General features: G+C 36.4%; 1 protein-coding gene and 1 pseudogene across 5 annotated transcripts in view; one reads left to right on the top strand and one right to left on the bottom strand.

Annotated features, from left to right (window-relative positions):
- Positions 1 to 24177, top strand: part of NCOA1 (nuclear receptor coactivator 1) — a 262035-nt gene that overhangs the window by 70984 nt on the left and 166874 nt on the right. The window lies entirely within an intron of this gene.
- LOC132531493 (thioredoxin-like) lies at positions 11128 to 11578 on the bottom strand (annotated as a pseudogene).

Genomic DNA, 24177 nt, shown 5'->3' with positions numbered 1-24177 from the left:
TTTTATATTCAGAATACATATTTTATATATATATATATATATATATATATATATCTGAATCACTTTGCTGTACCCCTGAAACTAACACAACATTGTAAATCAATTATACTTCAATTAAAAAAAGTAGAATAAAGTGTATAGTAACAGCTTCTAGTTTTTTTTTTCAAAATTAGATTTATCTCCCGATCTGCAAGCAGCCTATTCCTGGTCTGTTTGACTTTGAGTTACTTGTTGATTCCATTGGTCCTATTTGCTGAATTTCTCTGTGACTCTTTGATCTTCTTCCCCCGACACCCCCACACCTGTCATACAATTACTTCTCATTTGACTTTACATGGGTTCCTGAGATAAAATCAGGGGAAGCACTTAGCACACTGTCCAGCACATAACATATATCTAGTAAATATGCCTTTTGGTTTAAGAGAAAGCTACTTCACAGTTTTGTTTTAAAAATTGTTCTTATTTCTTTAATTAATTTTTTAAATGGGGAGAGGCGAATATGGCGTAGTTACTTTAAGAAGCCCGAGGCCTGGGACGTGGGGGAAAAACTGATGATAATGTGCTGTGGTGGTTTAATGAGTATCTTTGTGTTCTCTGTAAGGCACTTGCTTATAATAGTCTCTCAGTTTGAGAAAGATTACCGAGAGAGCTGGATGCCAAAATAATACTTCTCTACTAGGGAGTGAGGTAGGAACAATTTAGGGGAAAATGTAACTTGTCCCAACTCCATGGGATATTTACATTTCTCTTTGGCCAGTAGCAAAATACATTATGATGTTGTAAGATAGCTAAGCTTCATGAAAGGAGGCATATACGCCTCAGTAAGGAGGACAATTTTTGGTTTCACCCTCAAGAGAAAGAGATTGTTCATAATTACAGATAACCTTTTCCTGAAGTTTGTGGAAGGTGACCATCTGAAAACTCGGTGTAGCTAGTTGAAAGCTGTGCTATTTTTCTGTCTTTCACTGCCTTGCTCCCTCCATCCCATGTGCTTGTTATTTTGTATAGCAATAAACTGAAACAACCTTTTAACATATGTTTAATGGTATTTTTGGAAATTATATTAAACTATTTGGAAACTGAAGGTTGTAGAGGCACAAGAATTTCTTCCATTTTCTAAATGACAATATAATTATTCAATATAATTATTGAATGGCACAGCTATTGAAATTGAATAACCAGTTACTTGACTGTTTTGCTTTTATGGACTAGTTTATTGGTAAGAAATAAAACATATTTTTTGAAGAATAAAATAAATGTGTGTGGTGGAAACTCACTCTTCTATCCGATCCTGAAAGCTTTGAGTGGAAAGATGAAATACTCTCCAAACTACACCTGGATGCTATGGAAACCAAAAGGTGATATGCAAGATTAAGCACAGTTGAGAGGTGCTCAGTTTAACATCTGTCATCAGTTAGTTGGTAAAGGCCTTGAACCATTTATTGTTCTGAAGATGATCTTAAATGAGGAGGCATAGCTAAAGTGGTCAGTTACAGAGTATGGGATCAGTGAATTTAAGAGAAAAGAAAGCTGATAGGAGAAAACAAAAATGTAATAATAATAATAATAATAGCTAATATTTAGTGTTTACTATGCAGCAGGCAATGTGATAGATACTTAAATATATATTTTCAGATACTATCCCAGTAACCCTGTGAAGTGTAAACTGTTATTACATATATACGTATGCAAATAAAAAACTCTGCATAGCAAAATAAAACACCAAAAAAAAATTTTTTTGTAGGAGGAAAATGAATCTTAATAAGGTGTACTTTGAAATTAACTCACAGGAGAGCCAGGATTCCTCCATCTCTTCATCTTGGAGTGAAACCAAAAGCTTGAGTTCAGAAACTGATTTTTAATCAGAATTGAAAAGGAAAGTGAATTCTAGTTTAAACAAGCTGCAAAAGCGTGGATTTGGGAAAACCAGGGATTTAGGGATTTTGCTAGTTCAGTATAATTTTATGATATGATAGGGCTCCTGAAAAGTTATTGTAGTCACTAATTATTAGTTGGAGTGTAGTGTCTCATGCAAGAAAAGTCATAGCTCTATCATGCTAGTCAAATCACATTTTACTGTTTTAAGGAGGGATGCCTTATTGGTTTTGAAATGGTGTTTGATATGGAGTGACTTTCAAGTATTTTTATCACTTTAACCTCCTATTTCAATTAAAAATGAACATGGAAATGAATTTAAATAGCTATTAATATTTTCGAGAATTTTTGGACATTGCTTAGAATTAGAAATTCCTTATATTATTAAAAAACACTCTGCCTATTACAGGTCTAGCAGTGTAAACTAAAATTAGGTTAGGTGTAAGATTGAGAACATCTGACCTTACTCTTCATATATGGATGCGTTTCCTGCTAATAAAAATTGAAAGCCTGAAGTATAGTGTAAGACCTGTATTGCTTGTAACGTGGTTTATTTAGTTACTTAAAAAGCTTCCATTTAAATTTCGGATTAAGTATACGTATACTTTTCCAGTTGACTCTGCAACATTAAAAAAAAAAAATTAGGTTAAGCCACAAGGAAAACGTCAGTAAACTCCAGAAAAGCTAAAACTAGACATGTCCAATCTCTCACTATAACAGAAGTTTAAAATGTGCTACTCCAACCACCTGGAAAAATCAAACAGAAAATGTTCTTAAATCATATTGAATCAACCAGGAGATCAAGTATACAATAACTGATAATATAGCAAACTAAATACAGACTCAGGCAAAGACTGATATTGACCTTAGAAAATTGATTTTTGAAAAAGAAATGTACTCAACCTCAGATTTTAGTAAAACAACAAATAAAACCAACAAAATTAGTGCCTGGGAGAAAGGGAGGATATAAATAAGATAAAAGCAGAAACAGATGAACTGAAAAACAAACTGTAGAATTAAAAAAAATCTAAGAGCTACTTCTTAAGGTTAAAAAACAAAGTAAATGTATATATGTCCATGCCTCTCTCTCGCTATATACACTACCAAACGTAAGGTAGATAGCTAGTGGGAAGCAGCCGCATAGCACAGGGAGATCAGCTCGGTGCTTTGTGACCACCTGGAGGGGTGGGATAGGGAGGGTGGGAGGGAGGGAGACGCAAGCAGGAAGAGATATGGGAACATATGTATATATATAACTGATTCATTTTGTTGTGAAGCTGAAACTAACATACCATTGTAAAGCAATTATACTCCAATAAAGATGTTTTAAAAAAAAAACAACAAAGTAAATATCTGACTGATTTTATCAAGGAAAAGATAGAAAACCAAAGTAAGGAAGAATAAACAGGACATAAAAGCAGAAAAGAGATTTTTAGAATTATAAGAGAGTTCTATTTAGTAACCATAAGCCAATTTATTTGAAATCTCTCTGAAATGAATTAAATGCCCAAACTACTTTAAGAAGAAAATCTGGGCAACCCAGAAAACTATGGAAGAAAAGTTCGAGTAATTTTCTCAAAAAATTGGTTCTGGGGCCAGATTGTTTTGCCAGTGAGTCTTTTCTAGCTTTCAAGGAATATATAATTCCTATGGTGAGAAATAGTTCTGGAGATTATAAAAAGATGGAAATATGCCCAATTAATGTTATGAATATCTTCACAATGGTTACTTAATGGGAGTGAGATTCTTTCAGAGGATTAGTTTTTTAGTTTCTACTGTAAGCACAGATTTTTTTTGAAATTAAGACAACTGAGGAAAAAAAAAAGCAAATCCAGAAGTTAAAACCTTAGACAAAGATGTCTTTTTTTTTTTTTTTTTTTTGCGGTACACGGGCTTCTTGCTGTTGTGGCCTCTCCCGTTGCAGAGCACAGGCTCCGGACGCGCAGGCTCAGCGCCCATGGCTCACGGGCCCAGCCGCTCCGCGGCATGTGGGATCTTCCCGGACCGGGGCACGAACCCGCGTCCCCTGCATCGGCAGGCGGACTCTCAACCACTGCGCCACCTGGGAAGGCCCAAAGATGTCTTTTATATCTATTAATATATTTACTAGTGTTACTAGTACTCCTCATTCCTTTGTGTAGATGCACATTTTGATCTGATATTCATGTAGATCCAAGTTTTGATCTGATATTCTTTTCCTTCTGCCTAAAGAACATTTCTTTAAAAAGGTGTGCAGGGGCTTCCCTGGTGGCGCAGTGGTTGAGAGTCCGTCTGCCGATGCAGGGGACGCGGGTTCGTGCCCCGGTCCAGGAGGATATCACATGCCTTGGAGGAGCTGGGCCCGTGAGCCATGGCCTCTGAGCCTGCGTGTCCGGAGCCTGTGCTCCGCAACGGGAGAGGCCACAGCAGTGAGAGGCCCGCGTACCGCAAAAAAAAAAAAAAAAAAAAAGGTGCATGCCTTAGAATGGATTTTTCTCAGCCTTTGTCTAAAAACATTTCCATAGTCATTTGGAAATATATTTTAACTGGATATAGAATTATTTATTTATTTATTTATGCTGAGTTGGGTCTTTGTTGCTGCACATGGGCTTTCTCTAGTTGCAGTGAGCGGGGGCCACTCTTCATTGTGGTGCATGGGTTTCTCATTGCGGTGGCTTCTCTTGTTGCGGAGCAGGGGCTCTAGCGGTGCGGGCTGCAGTAGTTGTGGCTCTCGGGCTCTAGAGCGCAGGCTCAGCAGTTGTGGAGCACGGGCTTAGTTGCTCTGTGGCATGTGGGATCTTCCTGGAACAGGGCTTGAACCCGTGTCCCCTGCATTGGCAGGTGGATTCCTGTCCACTGCGCCACCAGGGAAACCCTGGATATAGAATTTTAAGTTGACTTTTTTTCTTCCAGTACTTAGCAGTGTCACTACACTGACTTCTCATTTGCATAGTTTCCAATGAGAAGTCTTTTTCTGTACATAATGAGTCTTTTTCCTTACCTCTGTCAACTTTTAACATTTTTTCTTAATCAGTGGTTTTCAACAGTTTGATTATGATATTTCTAAGTGTGGTTTTCTTTGTTTATCTTTCCTGTATTCTGTTGAGCCTCTTTGTTCTGTGGGTTTATGGCTTGAAAAACATTTGCCTATTATTTCTCTACATATTTTTTTCTATCACCTTCTTCCCTCTAGCTTTTAGACCCCAATTACATGTATATTAGTTTGATGTATTGCTACAAATTATTGGTGTTCCCCTTCTTTTCCTTTCTCCCTCCCACCCTCCTTCCTTCCTTCCTCCCTTTCTCCCTTTCTGTTTTTTCTTTTTGTGCTTCATTTTGGATATTTTCTATTGTGTGTTTTCAGATTAATTGTCCAATCTGCTATTAATCCCATCCAGTGTATTTTTCATTTCAGATCTTGTGTTTTTTATTTCTAGAAATTTCATTTGGGCTTGAAAAAAATCTTGCCCTTCTCACCTAAACATCACCATGTCTTTCTCTGCCTTCTTGAGCATGTTGAGCATATATATAGTAGTTCTTTTAATAACTTTGTCCGCTTAGTTCTGTCTATCTGTTAGTTCTGTGTCTGTTTTTATTGATCTGTTAGTCGCTTGGTTGTAGGTCATATTTTCCTTTTAGTTTATATGCCTTGTGAATTTTCATTGGATGTCATTGTGAATTTTATGTTGCTGGGTGTTGGATTTTGTTGTATTCCTTTAAGTAATGTTGGTCTAAATTTGGCATGCAGTTAAACTTTTTGAAATCACTTTGATGTTTTTTTGAGATTCACTTTGTTTTGAGGAAGCTTTGGTAGGGTGGGTCCTGGGCATCCTTATTTCCTTGAGCTAATTTAGAGTTGCTACTTTTTGAGGACTTTACTTAATGTTTCATGTATTATTAAAACCGTGTAACTCAGACTGGGACTTGAACACATGCAGCAGGGATTTGAATGCATGCGGCCAGGACTTGAACCAGGCCAAAACTCTGTTTGGGACTCCAACCCACGGTCTTTTAATTAGAGTCACTCACCTGGTGTCTGGACTTACTGAGACTCACGTTCCTTATGTCTTAGCGCTGAAGGAATTCCGCGAGAGGCAAAGTGATAGGCAAGAAGTAGATTTATTAATATAGGACGCTTGTAAGAGATGCAAGCAGGCAGGCAAGGGAGCTCTGCCCTGAGGATTAAGTGGGCTACAATTTTATAGTCAAAGGAAAGGGGGAGGGGAAAAGACTGCCTTCTTCGAGTAGACATGGGGCTTACATCACTAGTTCCTTCTTCGTATCAGTCAGGAGAGTGTCTCACCCTATGAGGTCAAACTAGGATTATCATAGCACTTATTCAAGTCAGTAGAAGGGTGGTGACATTTTTCTTCCACCTAATGGCCTGGGGCATATCTTGTGCTTTTATTTATGGCTTTATAGTTAAGCAAGCCTGCTTCATTCCACGACGTTCCAATAGCTTTCTTGAACGATCATTAACTTAACAGTGGTCTCCCAAAGTTTCCTAGGTTTCCCTCTCTATCTATAGTCCCTTAGTGGGACTTCTACAACTACCTGTATAACTATCCTATTCTATCCCTATCATTATGAGGTCTTTTCACTCTACTTGGTGGGAATACAAATTATCTCTACCCTTGTATGAGTTTTGGGACTTCTTTGACCTATTTGTTTTTCATTGGTCCTTTCCCCAACGTTAGGTAGTTTCCTCTCGCAGATGACCTGTCAGAGACTTGAGGGGAGACCTCTACAGATTTCCAGAGCTCTGTGTCTGCAGGTCCCTTCTCTCTGGTACGCTTTAACCAGATTCTGGCTGCTTTGGCTCCCCTGAACATTGTCAGTCTGTCTCAACTCTCTGAGACTGCCAGGCTCTGTTGAAGTCCTCCCTCCCTACCCTGCATCCTGGAAACTGCTTCAAGGGTGTAAAGTGAGGCAGTTGGAGGTCTCACCTAATTTTTTTCCCCTTTTCTTAGGAATCCCACTCCTGCTTTGACTGTTGTCCAATATCTGAAAGCTGTTGTTTATTTTATCCAGTTTGGTTGTATAACCAGAAGGATTAATCAGATCCCTGTTACTCCATCATGGCTGTTTGTAGAAGTACTCGATTATCTTTTCCTTCTTTTCTGTGGGTTAAGATGTGGACCTAAATAAAAGAAGCCAGGAAATCATTTGGCTTGTTCTCAGTGTTTCAGGTGTTAGGCTTAACTGTAACTGAGGCAGAGGAGTCCCTAGTTGCCTATGGTCCAAACCCTTTGATAATAATAAACAGGCAATTTTGGTACATCCCTTCTCACTTTCATTCTCTGGAACCTACTGCAGTGGTAGGGTGGTTGATCAAGAATTATGGTATTCTGAATCTTGTTTAGGTACTACATAGTTTTAATAAGTTCTTAATACTCTTACTTTCAACTGAATTAAGACCTATTTTTACTTACTTTTTCTCAGCTATTTCAATTTGCTATTACCTTTAATTTTATCAGGTTTTTTTTTGGCTATGTTATTTGCTAGTAAGTTATCTATCTGGTTGTCATTTTTCACTGGGTTGTATTTACTTCATCATGTGTTTTTCTGCATCACGGTAACCTTTAGGATCTTGGAAGGGTTTGATCTTTATTCATTATTATCTTTAGTTTTGTTCCTGCTTCTCTGTTCTTGCTTTCCTTTACCCAGAAATGAATGAGCAAATAAGTGACTGAATAGACATAGACAAATATATTCACACATATATACACACAGTGCATTTTCTCAATTCTAAGACTATTAATTGTGATATACACTATTGATTGAATATACTTTAAAGAAAGAAGAAACATTAAATTTATTTTTAACATCCTTCTTAGAAATTAATTGACAGCATACATTTATCCATACAGTTTCTATACCATCTTCTTTGGAATCGTAATACAAGAATGAGTCTAATCCTTTTTCATACTGACATACTGATTTTCCTCACCTGTTGCTGCTTTTCTATACATTATGATTGTCAGTATAGTTTTGAGTCATATGGGAAATGTTTGGAATTTAACTGCTTTTCTTTGTTGGCTAAATTCATGGTTTCAGTTTTTCTATAAACTGTGAATTAAATAACTTCTTTTTTGAGTCAGCTGGAAACTTTTGACAGATATCCAGCCCTTGGGTAATAGTACTTTGTAAAATGTAAATTGGTCACACCAGTGTCTCCCAGCTCTGCTAATTCTGTGATCTATTTTGAGGAACTGGGTAATTTCTACTGCCTTTAATTGCTCTTGCTTGTCTCCCAACAGACAATTTTTGCATCACAATAGCTTTTTATTTCAGTGCTTTCTGAAAACATTTTCAAGCGACAGTTAGGCTTTCAGATTTAACTTAAAATTCAAAGGCTTGTGAGTTTATCTGTGCAGTAAATTCAGCTGTGGTGATATTTGGATAAACAGATACCTTCTATGGGAAGGTATTTCCCATAGGTTTACACATGGGCAAGCAGTTACATACATCACAACTTACTCTTTTGCTTAACTACTGGTACCTTTTTTGGACATTAATTCTGATACTTCTCCTAGTTTCAGAAACCTAAAAATATTATTTTAAGAAAAGCATTTTTAGAATTGAGAAAATATGATTTAGGAATTCAGTATACAAGAGCAAGCATAAAGTCTATCAAGTGATAGAATTATTTCATTAATTTTTGAAGTGATCAGGTAGCAGTTAGAACAATTAGTGTTGAACCTGTCTGTATGCAAATGTATGGTTAACTTTTTAAAAACTGGAAAACTAGTGAAACTATGCAAATAGTAACCCAAAATAAGAAGACTCAAAAATTGACTAAAAAATTAAGTACATCTATATGAAAAAACCAGCACAAAATTAAAAAGAAAAATAACAAAATGGAAAATATTTACAAATTTGACCTTAAATCCTATCTAAAATAACTATGAATATTTTAAAAATATTTACAACACTAAGATTCCAGTAAGTACATTGATAAAGTTGTGTCCATTAGGTCAAAATAGAGTTTACATTAGAGTAAACAAACGTAAGGAAAAGAGTTCAACCTCCTGGGTAATTAACTGAAACAATAGTGAATAACCTTTTTGTACTTATTGAATAACTGTAATAAATTAGGGAATGAAGTACTCATGCATTGTTTTGGAATTGGTACAGCTGGCCTCCATAAGTACCTTTTTGTACTTATTGAATAACTGTAATAAAGTAGGGAATGAAGTACTCATGCATTGTTTTGGAATTGGTACAGCTGGCCTCCATGGTTTTCTGATGAGAAATTCCCCTGTAGGTAATGCATTGTTTTTCTCTGGCTGCTTACAGGATTTTTTTCTTTGTGTTTAGTTTGAGAAACTTTATTATAATGTGTGTATGTTTGGATTTCTTTGGGTTTAACCTGTTTGCAGTTTGCTCAGCTTCTTGAATTTGTTAGTTTATGATTTTCACCAAATTTGAAAAACTGTCATCCATTATTTCTTCAAATAAGTTTTCAGCCCACATTTTCTCTCCTCTTCTTCTGGGATTTTGATGATGTGAATGTTAGATCTTATGTAATTGTTCCACAGGTCCCTGAGGCTCCATTATTTTTTTCAATCTATTCTTTTTCTTTTTCTCTTTTTCAGACTGGATGCTTTCTATTGATCGATCTTTAAGTTCACTTTCTTTAAGATCGACTCTTTCTTCTGTTATCGACATTCTGCTGTTCAGACCATCCGTTGAATTTAATTTTGGCTATTGTATTTTTCAGTTCTAAAATTTCCATTGATTCTTCTCTATGTCTTCTGTTTCTTTGCTGTGACTTTCTGTTTTCCCATTTGTTTCAGTAGTGTTTGTAATTGCATTTTGGTTCATTTTACTGATAGCTGCTTTAAAATCCTCGTTAGATAATTCAGACATGTTTGTCATCTCAGTACTGGTGTCTGTTAATTGTCTTTTCTCATTTAAGTTGAGATCTTTTTGTATATTGCTTTATTTTTTCATGAATATAGTTATAAAAACAAGTTACGAGAATAAGAACAAAGAGGAAATAGAACTAATCTAGCTGTATAAACTCAATTTCTTTCTCTATAAAGTAGAAATAATAATATCTACTTCACAGATTTTTTATAAAGACTACATGAGAACACATAAAATATCCATCTCAGTCCCTGGCATATAACAATGCTCAGAAAATATTAGTTAACTTTGCTTTTCTTTTTTCTGATTATAGTATTTTGAAATCATTACTGTCAACTACTTGGCGTTTTAAGGGAAGAGGTTCTTTAAAAGAAGTCTTAACCTTCCTTTCCTAACTAGTTCTCTAAATTGTAATTACTTAATACAAAGATCAGCGTCTTCCTCATTACTGTCTTAGCTTTTTTGTTGGGGGATGTACCTTTTTGTTGTTAAACCTAGATTAGTTTTCTCCTTCTCTAGGTCCTAGGTAATTCATCCACTTTCTTCTGTCCCTTAGAGACTCTTTTCTATCTCCAACACTTATCCTGGGCAGAAGTGGAGTGACGTATTGGCAGCTCCCCCTTACTTGCCAGCATGATAAATACACTTTCCCTTTTTTGCTTTTAGGATTTTACATCTAAACTTTACGGGAAAGGTAGAAGGAGTAAGAGGTAGAGAAGGGGTGCTGGTCATGACAGAAATAAACACAGAGGTGTGACAAAGCTTAGAAAATCCTAATAACTTCTTAAAGTCATTGGTAGTCTCTGACTCTTGCTGAGTTGGTAACTGGATGCTCTATTTCAGGGGTCCCCAACCTCTGGGGAGGCCTGTTAGAAACGAGGCCGCACAGCAGGAGGTGAGTGGCAGGGCGGGTGAGCGAGGGAAGCTTCGTCTGCCGCTCTCCGTCACTCGCTAACCGCCTGAACCATCCCCCCCACCATCCGTGGAAAAATTGTCTTCCACGAAACCAGTACCTGGTGCCAAAAAGGTTGGGGACTGCTGCCCTATTGGACTGATGCATCTTGATTTTTTTCTGCTTTCTCCTGAAACCTCTCTGACTTTCATGATGCAGAGTTTTTCCTGAGAAAGTGACATTTAAGCTAAAATTCTGAAAGATGAGTTAGGAGTTACTAGGTGAGAGCGGAAGAATGTGCAGGAAGACAGAACCAGCATATCTGAAGTTCTTGAAGTAACGAAGGAGCATATTGGAGGTACTAAAAGAATGTCAGTACAGAAATAAAAATGGTGTGGTATTGGCAAAGGGATAGAGGCATAGATCATTGGAACAGAGTAGACAGTCCAGAAATAGGATCCACAGAAATATCGTCAGTTGATGTTTTTTTTTAAAAAGGGTAGAGTTAATATTTTATTGTCACTTATCAGATGGCAGTTAGGTATATAGTGTTTATACTTGACCTTTCCTTTTTGTAAATAAAAAATTACAAGTTTTAAACAGCCAAAGGCTGTTTACTGGTCATGTCTTCAGAAAACATGATGAGGTTAATTCATTAATGGTGGCTTCAAGGTTTTCCTTATTGGTGCCAGAAAATTCACCCACTTTCTGTTCCTTTTTAAAAAACTGGAAGGTTGCCATGCATTTGACTTCACACTCTGAAGCAACATCCTGACAGTCATCCACATCTACTTTGAGGAACACCACGTTGGAATACTTTTCAGAGAGAGAATGAAAGAAAGGCTTGATCATTTCTCAAGTCCCACACCATGTGACTGAGAAGTCGACTACTAGGAGTTTCTCTCCTGCATTGTTCAAGGCCTCCTGAAAAGCATACTTTCTCTTAATCTGCTTCACCATTTTGGCTGCTGGGGTCTGATGAGCGACCTCACGGTGGAAGCAATGAAAACGGATCCAAGGGGCTGGACAGAGCTTTGGCCAGTTGATTTTTCACAAAGTTGCAAAAGCAATTCAGGAGAGAAACAGTGACCTTTTTAGTAAATGGTGTTGGCTTTGCATTCATATGCAAAAAAGAATCTTGATTTATACTTCACACTTTATATAACAATTAATTCAAAATGCATCATAGATCTAAATGTAAACTGTGAAACTGTAAAGTTCTTGGAAGAAGGCATAAGGGAGAATATTTGTGACTTGAGGTTAGGCAAAGAATACTTAGATATGACACCAAAAGCATGATCCACTAAAGGAAAAAAATTGATAAATTGGACTTCATAGAAATTAAAAGCTTTTTGCTCTGTGAAAGACACGGTTAAGAAAATAAAAATACAAGCTACAAAGTGGGAGTAAATGTTTGACTATCACATATCCAATAAAGGACTTATGTTAAGAATATATAAAGAACTCTCAAAACTCAAGAGTAAAGAAACAAATAGCTAAGTTTAAAAATGGGCAAAAGACATAGACATTCCGTCAAAGAGGATATAAGGTTGATAAATAAATACATGAAAAGATGTTCAAAATCATCATTTCTTTTAAAAATCATTTTCTTTTAAAATCAAAACCATTTCTTTTAAAAAAAGAAAATTTGGAATTTGCAGAAAAGTTGCAAAGGTAGTACAGGGTGAAATTTGTTAGTCTTTCCTTCTTTTTGATAGCTCTGACACTTTTGAATAGTACTGGTCTGGTATTTTGTAGAATATCCCTCAGTTGGGTTTGTCTGATGTTTTTCCGATGATTACACTTAGGCTATAGTGTTTTGGGAAGAATACTACAAGAGGTGAAGGACCCCTTTCTTTACATTATATCGTGGAGTACAGTATCAATGTTATTATCACTGGTGGCGAGGTGGTGTTAACCTTAATGATTTTTTTTTACACTTTGGAAAACAGTTTGGTACTTTTTTATGGAGTTAAACATACAGTACCATATAACCCAGCAACCACCCTCTGGGTACTTACTCTAGAGGACAAAAACTTAATTTCACATAAAAATCTCTACACAAATGTTCATAGCAGTTCTATTCATAATCACCCCGAACTAGAAACAACCTGATGTTTTTCTGACGGGTAAATAGATAAATGATGGTACATCCATACAGTAGATTACTATTCAGCAACAAAAAGGAATAAATTATTATTATTTTTAAAAATTTATTTATTTTATTTATTTTTGGCTGCATTGGGTCTTAGTTGCTACACGCAGATTTTCTCTAGTTGCGGTAAGGGGGGGCTCCTCTTCGTTGCAATGCGCGGGTTTCTCATTGTGGTGGCTTCTGTTGTTGCGGAGCACAGGCTCTAGGCATGCAGGCTTCAGTAGTTGTGGCATGCAGGCTCAGTAGTTGTGGCTCACGGGCTCTAGAGCGCAGGCTCAGTAGTTGTGGCGCACGGGCTTAGTTGTTCCGCGGCATGTGGGATCTTCTGGACCAGGGCTCGAACCCATGTCCCCTGCAGTGGCAGGTGGGTTCTTAACCACTGCGCCACCAGGGAAGCCCAGGAATAAATTATTGATTCATGTGACAACTGGATGAAGTTTCTGTTGGAGTAATGGAACTTTCTGTATTGTGGTTGTGGTGGTGGTTACATGACTCTATATGTATTGCTAAAACTCATAGAACTGTACATGCAAAAAAGTTTCTTTTATTGTTTGATAGTTTACAAAATGTAATTTTTAAAAAGTAAAGCTAAAGTAAAAAGAAAAAAGAGTACCTACCTGGAACACAGAGAACAATGGCAAAAATAGCAAAAATGGTACGACTGAAAAATGGAGAGTAACCACATCATTTAGTCCTTGTAGGACTTAATGGACTTTAAGCAGGGGAATGACCTGATCAAGACATTTTAAAAGAGAGGTTTATGAAGTCTCTTTGATCTTCAGTGTGGAGAATGCATTGATGGGAGATAGATTGAAGACCTAAGAGGAAGAATAGAAAATAAGACATTTCTTGCATCTTTCCCACAAATTTTGGTAAAACCCAATTCCTGAAGTCTATTTTTGGTATTAGGATCTTGTGATGATAAGAATAATTATAATTACAAGCACTCCTTTTGACTTTTTTAATACAACCTATATTTTTGTACATTATACTCTGCTTTTCATGTGAATAAATGAGACTCAGTTACCAACTAACATGATTTTGCCTAGTTGTGTCTATCCAATATTTTAGATTCAAAAGTGTTACCATCTTAAAAAAAATTACTTATGCAGTTCTTGATATATTATTATATTTGCTCTTATTTTGTAAAAATGAGTAGAAGATTAAAGAAATTCAGCTGAGAATGATAAGTATGCTTATAAATTAAATATTAGTTAAGACCAAGATGAAAATTACAAATCTTTGGTTTCAGTCAGCGCTTATTGGATTAAAGAATATTAATCCAATATTGTGTGTGAAGTAAGAGAACAGATTTTTAAGAAAATGTGGAAACGTAATTATATTCTTGGCAACAGGTAGGTGAAATTAGGAACATACATGTTTTTGAAAAACTTAATAGTATCCCCCTTTTATCTTTTCACACATTTTAGTTTTCATACAAATTTTCGGGAGTAGAGTATATATAAATATAATGAATTTCCTGCAATGCTAGTGTTGCTATACGAAAATCTATTATGTCAAACTCATGAAATTGCCATTTTTTGAAGGCAAAAATGTTAGAATGTTGGCAGTTTTGTGTGGTTGAACCTAATATTTTTTTCCCAGATTGATTACATTCTTGTCTATAAGTTCTTGATTTAGAGAAGGGTATGTTTTATAGTTAATTTTCTAGGAGGTATATCTTGGTTCTGGTTCTGTACAAAAGTCAAAAAAGATTCATTGATTCGCAAAGAGACAGCAAAAATGTGAATTAATGTTCTTTTTTTAAACATAAGTTTTACCCACAGAAATAATTCTCCTTTTTGAAATGCTAAAAAGATTGGTGAAACTAAAGTCCATCTTGAGCATTTCTACAGTCCTGCTTCTTTCCTCTTCTCTCCGTGGTGTCTATTTGGTGTCTATCTTTTCAGATATTTTCAGTCCATTTATATTTATGTACTTACATACATATATACACTGATTTATATATGTAAGTATACATATATACACACATATTTGTAGGAAATATATAGTATTGTATGGATTATTTTTTGTAAGGGGTATATTTATATATTTTGGCAGTATGATTTTTTCACTCTCCAGCATGTTTAGATCTGTGTTTTGTTGTTGTTATTTTCAGTTTCTGCATTGTGTTTTGTACGATAGCTGTACCAGTTTTATTTGGGCCCTCAGGGTTTTTACTGCAGATTGTTTATAATTTTTTAAAACTACAAACAGTGGAGTCAGGACTGTCCTGTATGTACTTTCTCATGCACCTGCATGATAGTTCCTTTAAGATAAAAAGAAGTGGAATTGCTGGACCATATGGTATATGCACTTTAAATGTTTTATAGGGAAATTTTCAAGTAGACAAAATAGAAGAGTGAACTTCTACTCACCTTCAACAGTTATCATCCCATGATAAATCTTGTTTTATCTGTACTCTCACTTTATCCCTTCTCACATTTTTGAAACAAATTGAGATATCGTGTCATTTGATCTGCAAATATTTCATGTGTTTCTGGAAAATATAAGGTCTTTTTTTTTTTGGAGAAAAACACTATTATCACACTTGAAAATTAACAATAATTCTTTTTTTAAAAATTTTTATTTAATTATTTACTTATTGGCTGTGTTGGATCTTCTTTGCTGCACGTGGGCTTTCTCTAGTTGTAGAGAGTGGGGGCTACTCTTCGATGTGGTGTGCAGGCTTCTCATTGTGGTGGCATCGCTTGTTGTGGATGGAGCACGGGCTCTAGAGCGCAGGCTCAGTAGTTGTGGCGCACAGGCTTAGTTGCTCAGCAGCATGTGGGATCTTCCCAGACCAGGGCTTGAACCCGTGTCCCCTGCATTGGCAGGCGGATTCTTAACCACTGCGCCACCAGGGAAGCCCAACAATAATTCTTTAGTATCATTAAATATTCAGTCAGTGTTCAAATTTTAAACTGTTTTAATGTCAGAAACATTTTCTTCCATATTTTTTTACTTGTTTGAATTAGGATCCAGATGAGGTTTACAGTTTGATTGGTTGATACACCTTTAAAAAAAAGTCTTTCAAATTATTTTTCCTCTTTTTCTCCCTCCCTCTCTTTCTCCCATCCCTTCTCTCTTTCTTTCACTCCATCTCCCTGATTCCCCTTTCTTTCTCTGTCTCCAGCTTCCTTTCTTCCTCCCTCCCTCCTTCCTCCCATCCTTCCCTCCCTGTCTCTCTTTTTTAAATTTTGCAGTATTGATTGAAGAGACTGGGTGGTTTGCCCTGCAGATTTTTTCCATACTCTAGCTCTTGCTTATTGCATCCCATGGCATTGTTTAACTTGTTTTTTGTTCTCTGCATTTTCTGTAAATTTTTAGTTAGGTATGGAGGCTTGATGTGATTCAGGTTTGATTTCTTTTTGTTAAGACTGTTTTATAGAAAGTGTTGTCATTTTCTATAAGAAGGCACATATATAGGGTGATGATACATGCAATTTTTTTTTAAGATTTTTTTTTGATGTGGACCATTTTTAAAGTCTTTATTGAATTTGTTACAATATTGCTTCTGTTTTATGTTTTGGAGTTTTGGCCCCGAGGCATGTAGGATCTTAGCCCCCCAAACCAGGGATCAAACCTGCACCCCTTACACTGGAAGGCGAGGTCCCAACCACTGGACAGCCAGGGAAGTCCCGATACATGCAGTTTTGATTTGGAAGATATTGCCAGATTGTCTTCCAGAACTGTTGCTTCAGTCTATACCTTTATCATATCATATCATATCATACCTTTATCATTCAGTCTATACCTTTATCATAGGTTTTTGAGAGTACCATTTCATACACTTGTGAACTGTTACCGTCTAGCTTTCAAATTTTTTGGAAAATGTCTTCTTAGTCTTTAATATTTAATTCACTAATTACTAGTAAGGTTTTTTTTTTCCTATTTTTTATTTTTTAGGGTTATTTGTATTTTTTCTAACGGGAATTGCCTATTCACAGTATGCTTTGTTTCTTATCCTGTTGGTTGTTGAACATTTTTCTTATTGATTTGTAGAATTTCTTTAGGTCTTTTGATTACTCATCCTTTTTTTCTTTTTTCCTGTTTTTATGATGCCAGATATTTTCTCTTAGGTTTTTACTAGTCTTTCATTTTGCTTATATTGTCCTTTGGTATACAGAAATTATACCAGTCAGATCAATCAGTCTTTTCCTTTATGACTTATGTGTACTTTTTAGTTTATGTGAGAAAGGTTTCTTTGCCTAGAGGCATAAAAGTATTCACTTACATTTTTTTGATTATAAAGAACACGTAACATAAAAATTGCCATCTTAACCATTTTTAAGTGTACAATTGAGTAGTATTAAGTACATTCACCTTGTGCAGCTGATCTCCAGAACTTTTTCATCTTGCAAAACTGCAACTTTATACCCATTAAACAACAATAACTTGAGATTAAGTTTTCATGTTTAGGTATTTTATCCTCTGACTTTTTTTTTTTTCCGTTTTCTTCCTTTTTTTTTACTTTTGATATCTGGTAGGATAAATAAAACTGGTTTGTTGTTTTCATAATTCTCTTTGTTATTTAAATATATATGTATATGCATATACATGTCTTTTCTCTACGTTATTAATATACTTCGTAAGAGGCATGAAAAATTCTGCTAGGATATTATCTGGATTTATATATTAATTTGAGGAAAATTATTTTTATTAGGTATATTGACTGTTTCTACATTCAAACTCGAAAGTTTTGTTCTTTTGGAAACTTAGTTTTCTACTAGAAGACCTTACTCATATTCCACAGAATTCTTTATTCCTAGGTAATTTTTATTTTTGTTTCTTCTGGGACGGAGTGATTCTGATTTTTTTAAAAAAATTGTAGTCCGTCTGTTCCCAGTTCTGATTTCCCCTTTCCCTCCTTTATTTTACTTTACATTTTCACAGCATTTGTCACCTTCTAGCAGATTTGATAACTTACCTATTTAGTATGTTTGTTGTTATTACCTATCTTCCTCACCTTCTCCCCAAATCTAGAATGTAATTTCTGCAAGGACAGAGATCTGTCTCTATGAGTTTTATATTCCCTTTGAGTTTTATAAGGATAGGTATTCACGTTATATGTAAATAATGACTTTTGGGGAGTCTTTTCCTTTCTAGCATTAATATATTTTTTTCCTTAATTTATTGCATTGGGTAAGCCTTCCAGTACTGTGTTGAATAGTACATGTGATTTCGCACATTATTAACTTGTTCTTAACATACATGAGAATGCATCTGTTACTTTATTCATAGGTATAATGTTTACCATTGGTTTCTGATAGGTTTTAACAAAGTAGAGAAGTTCAGTTTTTGTTCTTACCTTGCCAAGAGTTTTTATTTTTGAATTTTGAATTTTATCAATGGGAAAAGGCACATAAATAATCTCTCGGGGAGTTTTCTCTTTGTAGATGATACCACGAAGAGGCAGGAGAGTTGAACATACAGTGGTTGCTAAGAAACAGAAACTGAGGAGACCTTTTGGTCATCTTACAGGGGTGGAGAGACTGTTGGAGTTCAGGGTTACCAAGGCATCTAGAGCTTGAATGACCAAGATGGTGAAGAGAATGTTAGCATAGAGAATTGAACCAAAAGCCTGAACCATGTTTCCACCAGAATTTGTTGCAGATTAGTAAACTGCACAAGCCAATAGGCAGAAAAGTTGAGCTGAAGGTGACTACTAAGAGGTTGAGAAGCTAAGCAGAATTTTCAGCAGTCTCATGGTACTAAAGAGAGGAGTTCTGGTACATATCTGAGGCTTTCAGTTGAGATCTCTAAATAACTATATCCTAACAGTAAGGGTGAACCAGAGAAGGAGACCAGGTCTTTTTTTTTTTTTAATTGAAGTATAGTTGATGTATAATGTTACGTCACAGGTGTACAATATAGTGATTCATAATTTTTAAAGGTTATACTCCATTTATAGTTATTATAAAATATTGGCTATATTCCCTGTGTTGTACAATATATCATTGTAGCTTATTTTATACATAATAGTTGTGCCTCTTAATTCCATACCCCTGTGTTGCCCCTCCCCTTTCCCTCTCCCCACTGGTAACCACTAATCTGTTCTCTATATGTGTGAGTCTGCTTCTTTTTTGTTATATTCATGAGTTTGTTTTATTTTTTAGATTCCACATATAAGTGTTATCATACAGTATTTGTCTTCCTGTGTCTGACTCATTTCACTTAACATAATACCCTCTAAGTTCATCCATGTTGCTGCAAATGGCAAAATTTCATTCTTTTTTTATGGCTGAGTAGTATTCCATTGTGTGAGTGTGTGTGTGTGTGTGTGTGTGTGTATACACATATACCACATCTTCATTCATTTATCTCTTAATAGACACTGAGGTTGCTTCCATATCTTGGCTATTGTAAATAATACTGCTATGAACATTGGGGTGCATGTTGATAAGTCTTAATATGATTGAAAATTGGCTTCAAATTAGCTTAATCTCTTATTGGATTAGCTCCTGTTGCCTACCAGAAACTAAAGAAAATCTTCTATTGAAAAAGATAATATCAGTCACAGCCTCTACAGTTTTTGTTATGCAATACCTGACATTCAATCTCCAGATTCCAGGCATGCCAAGAGTCATGAACAAGAGAAAAACAGATATAGAAACACATGATCAGATGTGGACTTCAGTGCCACTTCCTTCACCCCTCTTTTGTTTCAGACAAGAAATCTATCATTTGATTTGTTTTTCCCCTATAGTTAAAGCATCATTTCTCTCTCGCCGTTTTCATTACATTTTCTTTGTCTTCAGTTTTCAGAAGTTTAACTGTGAACTGTCTTGATATGGATTGCTTTGGGCTTATGCTGTGTAGGATTCACTTAGCTTCTGGAGTCTGTAAGTTTGTGTGTTTTGCCAAGCTTGAGAAGTTACAAGTTTTTGTTTCTTAGAGGACTTTTTCAGTCTTACTCTCTTTCTTCTCTCTTTTTGGGACTCAGATGACATGGAAGATAAATTTTTTTTTTTAAGATTTTAAAAAAATTATTATTTTTTAAAAAATTAATTAATTTTTGGCTGCGTTGGGTCTTAATTGCTGCATGCGGGCTTTCTGTAGTTGTGGTGAGCAAGGGCTGTTCTTTGTTGCGGTGTACAGGCTTCTCATTGCGGTGGCTTCTCTTGTGGAGCACAGGCTTTAGGCGCGTGGGCTCTAGAGCGCAGGCTCAGTAGTTGTGGTGCATGGGCTTAGTTGCTCCACAGCATGTGGGATCTTCCCAGACCAGGGCTTGAACCTGCATCCCCTGCCTTGGGAGGCGGATTCTTAACCACTGCACCGGGGAAGTCCTGGAAGGTAAGTCTTTTGTTGTAGTCCCACAGGACCCCAAGGCTCTGTTTATTTGTTTTCAGTTTTTTCTCTCTGTTGTTCAGATTGGGTAGTTTCTATTGTTCTGTCTTCCAGTTCAGTGATTCTTCCCTCTTTCCTCTCCATTCTACTGTAGTTCTCATCTGTTGAGTCTTTTGTTTCAGTTTTTATATTTTTTCAGTTCTGAAGTCTTTTCTTTTTGGTGTATTTTTTCTTTGTTGAGACTCCCTATCTTTTTGTTTATTTGTTTCAAGCATGTGCATAACTGCTCTTTGAGACATTTTTATAATGGCCACTTCAAACATTATGTCAGGAGGGGTGCCATCAGGGTTCTAAGCCAGGATCTACCTCTCAATAACTTTATGAATCCAGGCAACCTCTGGGGTTTTTATCTGTAATTTAATCTCTATGTACCTCACTTTTCACGTGTGTAAAATGGGATTAATAAAAGTAATTAGTGACAGTAACTGCTTCACAGAATTATGGTAAAGGTAGAGTTAATATGTATAATATGTTTATAGCATTAGCTAAGCACATAATATACGTTCAGTAAATATTACTTAACACTAAAAAAAAAAGTCTTCATTAGATATTCTTACCATCTTCCTCATCTTGGTATTGGCTTCTGTGGATTGTCTTTTTTCATCCAGTTTGACATATTTCTTGTTATGATGAGTGTTATGAGAGTTCTTGTTATGATGAGTGATTTTTATTTGATACCTGGACATTTTGGATATTATGTTCTGCGACTCAGGATCTTATTTACACGTTCTGATGTAGTTGGCTTCTTCTGGCACTGCTCCAACATGGGAAAGAGGGGAGTGCTCTGTTACATTACTGCCCAGAGGGGATAGAAGTCCAAGTTCCTCACTCTGCCTCTGTTGACTCTCAAGTTGGTGGGAGATTCCTCATTACTGCTTGTCAGGGATGGGAGTTCTGGCCTCCACTGACTTTTCCTTGGCTGGGAAGGCAGGTGTGCCTCAGTGTACACCTGTACTGAGGGGGAGGGGAGGGCCTTTTTACTGTTGGGCAGTGGTGAAAGGCCTGACTCCACTAGGCCTCTTCTGACACCAGCCTACACCAGGAAGGGGGAATACACCTTCTTACTGCCAGGTGGACATCCAAACTTTCCATGTGGTCTTCACTGACACCAAGCGGAAGGAGGTCTCATTATCACCTGGTAGGGACCAACTCCCAAATGGCCTTCTCTGACACCCCTGTGGTGCGGAGTATGGGGTGCCTTGTCACAGTTTGGCAGAGATGGAAGTCCAGGCTCTCCACTTGACCTTTGCTGGTGATGCTGGCGCCACAGTTCTGTTTTGTTTTGTTTTATAGTGTTTGTGGGTATAACAGCTTTTTGTCTAGATTGTTTCTTTCCTGATCTTCTGGCTGGGAGAACAGGAATTTGTTTTGTTTGTTTGGTTTTTTGGAGGGTCTGGGCCTATTGGTATTTCTAGGTTGCCAGCTTCTTCAACTCCAAGTCCAGAATATATAGGGCACAGAAGAAAACCCATAGAACTCACCACCATGTTGTTTTCCTTAGATCTGGTGATTTCTACCTGATCTGCTTTCATTTCTCCACCTTTAGAGTCTTCTTTTTTTTTTTTTCCGGTACGCGGGCTTCTCACTGTTGTGGCCTCTCCCGTTGCGGAGCACAGGCTCCGGACGCGCAGGCTCAGCGGCCATGGCTCACGGGCCCAGCCGCTCCGCAGCATGTGGGATCCTCCCGGACTGGGGCACGAACCTGCGTCCCCCGCATCGGCAGGCGGACTCTCAACCACTGCGCCACCAGGGAAGCCCTAGAGTCTTCTTATGTTTGTTATATATGTTGTCCAGGACTTTTAGTTTTACTTAGTGAGAAGAATAGGGAAAAATATATCTATTCCACCTTCCCGAAAGTGGAAGTCCTCAAGTACTTTAAATTCTTAAATTATTTAGTTTTCATTTTAATTAATATTACCTTTTAGTCTGCTTGCCATATGCTTGACTGGGTAGAATTTTATCAGTGTGCCTCACTTATAGGGCTTTAAAATTTTTTTTAAATGAAAGTATGGCTCACCATCTAGAAGTAGAAGTTTTAGAATTAATCTTTTAGTCTTAATTATTTTGGAGAAAGAGCAATAATTTTCTATATCCCATTTTATTAAAAATATATACATAAAACCTCTAGTTTTTGTTTGCTTCAAGAGAATGTCCCAAGGTAGCTTATGTATTAATTATGAATATCTTAATGAATTTAGAATACTACTTTAAATATATTAAATTTATTTACTGCCACCACCCTCACCCCCACCCCTACTCACATTTTCTAGAGCGGATTGCATTAATTTCATGTAATTGATCCAAATAGCTATGACTGACTGTAATACTGTTTTCCTGATTTCAGGCTCTCTTTACAACTACGTCAGAGGTTGAATTAATATGCTAAGAAATCACTAGGTACTGTTCTGAGGGGTTTTGAAATAAATGGGGTAAGTTTAATATCCTCTTAAATACTACTTGGATTTTTATAGTGAGTTCCTGATTTCGGCCTATATGTGCCAGACATGAAGCTGGACGCATCAAGCGGGGAGAATATCTTCACTTTGATTTTGCTCTTTGCTTGTAGTGCTTTTCAGTTTTCTTTTGAATCAGGAGCCCCTTGGAGGGTTTACTTAAAGCTGTAGTCACTTTTCACAAACATTCACAGATGGTCAGAGAGTTCGAGGACCTTCTGAAGTCCCCCAGAGTTCACAGGCCTTGGGTCAACCATCTCCTCTATAGTTTTTGAGACTTTTTTACGTGCTTTGTTGCTCTTTTAAATATCACAACGACCCTGAGAATTAGTGGCTTGTATTCATATTTAACAATGAAGAAACTGCTGCTCAAAGTGGTGTGTGATTTATCTGGTCATGTAGCTGTCAAACATGAGTCTAGAATTGAAGACTTTCCTAAATTGTGACAGTTTCTCAGGGGGGCATCAACATTTTCTGAGGTTCTTGATACTTAGTGTCAAAACAAATACTTTTACCCTTTTTATTTGCCTTTTAATTTTTTTTTTTTTTTTTTGCAGTACGCGGGCCTCTCACCGTTGTGGCCTCTCCCGTTGCGGAGCACAGGCTCCGGACGGGCAGGCTCAGCGGCAATGGCTCACGGGCCCAGCCACTCTGTGGCATGTGGGATCTTCCCGGACCGGGGCACGAACCCGTGTCCCCGGCATCGGCAGGTGGACTCTCAACCACTGCGCCACCAGGGAAGCCCTTGCCTTTTAATTTTATATGTTTTCTTTCTTATGTATAGAAGTTTAGAAGATAAGTATGTATTCAGATTTCTTCTAATTTTTTCTCTTTTCTTTTTTCAGTGTAGAAAAATCCAAAGATTTGACACACTTAAGTGAATGCAGACACACACATATACTTAGACTTTTTTAAAATTTAAAAACATAATGGGAATCTAAAAGAAAAGAAAAGGAATGTCATTTAAGTTGCAATTATTTGACTTCTTTTTGTCATATGTTTATTGGCTGTTGGTCTTCTATCATTTAAAAATTTTTTTAACCATTTTTTAAATTGAAGTATAGTTAATTTACAGTGTTGTGTTAGCTTCAGGTGTACAGCAAAGTGATTCAGTTATATATATATTCAGTTATATTCAGATATATATATATATATATATATACACTTTTCCAGATTCTTTTCCACTATAAGTTATTACAAGACATTGAGTATAGTTCCCTGTGCTATACAGTAGGTCCTTATCTATTTTCTATATAGTAGTATATATCTGTTAATCCCAAACTTCTAGTTTACCCCCCCGCAACCTGCTATACCCTCTAGTAACCGTTTGTTTTGTATGTCTGAATCTGTTTCTGTTTTGTAAATAAGTTCATTTATATCATTTTTTTAGATTCCACATATAAATTATATCATATGGTATTTGTCTTTCTCTGTCTGACTTACTTCACTTAGTATGATCTCTGGGTTCATCCATGTTGCTGCAAATGGCATTATTTTGTTCTTTTTTTATGGCTGAGTAGTATTCCATTGTGTATATGTACCACATCTTCTTTTAGTATTCCATTGTATATATGTACCACATCTTCTTTATCTATTCCTCC

This window comes from Lagenorhynchus albirostris, chromosome 13 (assembly GCF_949774975.1).
Source record: "Lagenorhynchus albirostris chromosome 13, mLagAlb1.1, whole genome shotgun sequence".
Classification (NCBI taxonomy): domain Eukaryota; kingdom Metazoa; phylum Chordata; class Mammalia; order Artiodactyla; family Delphinidae; genus Lagenorhynchus; species Lagenorhynchus albirostris.
The sequence above is the reverse complement of the archived record's forward strand: the minus strand, read 5'-3'. Positions and strand labels throughout refer to the sequence as shown.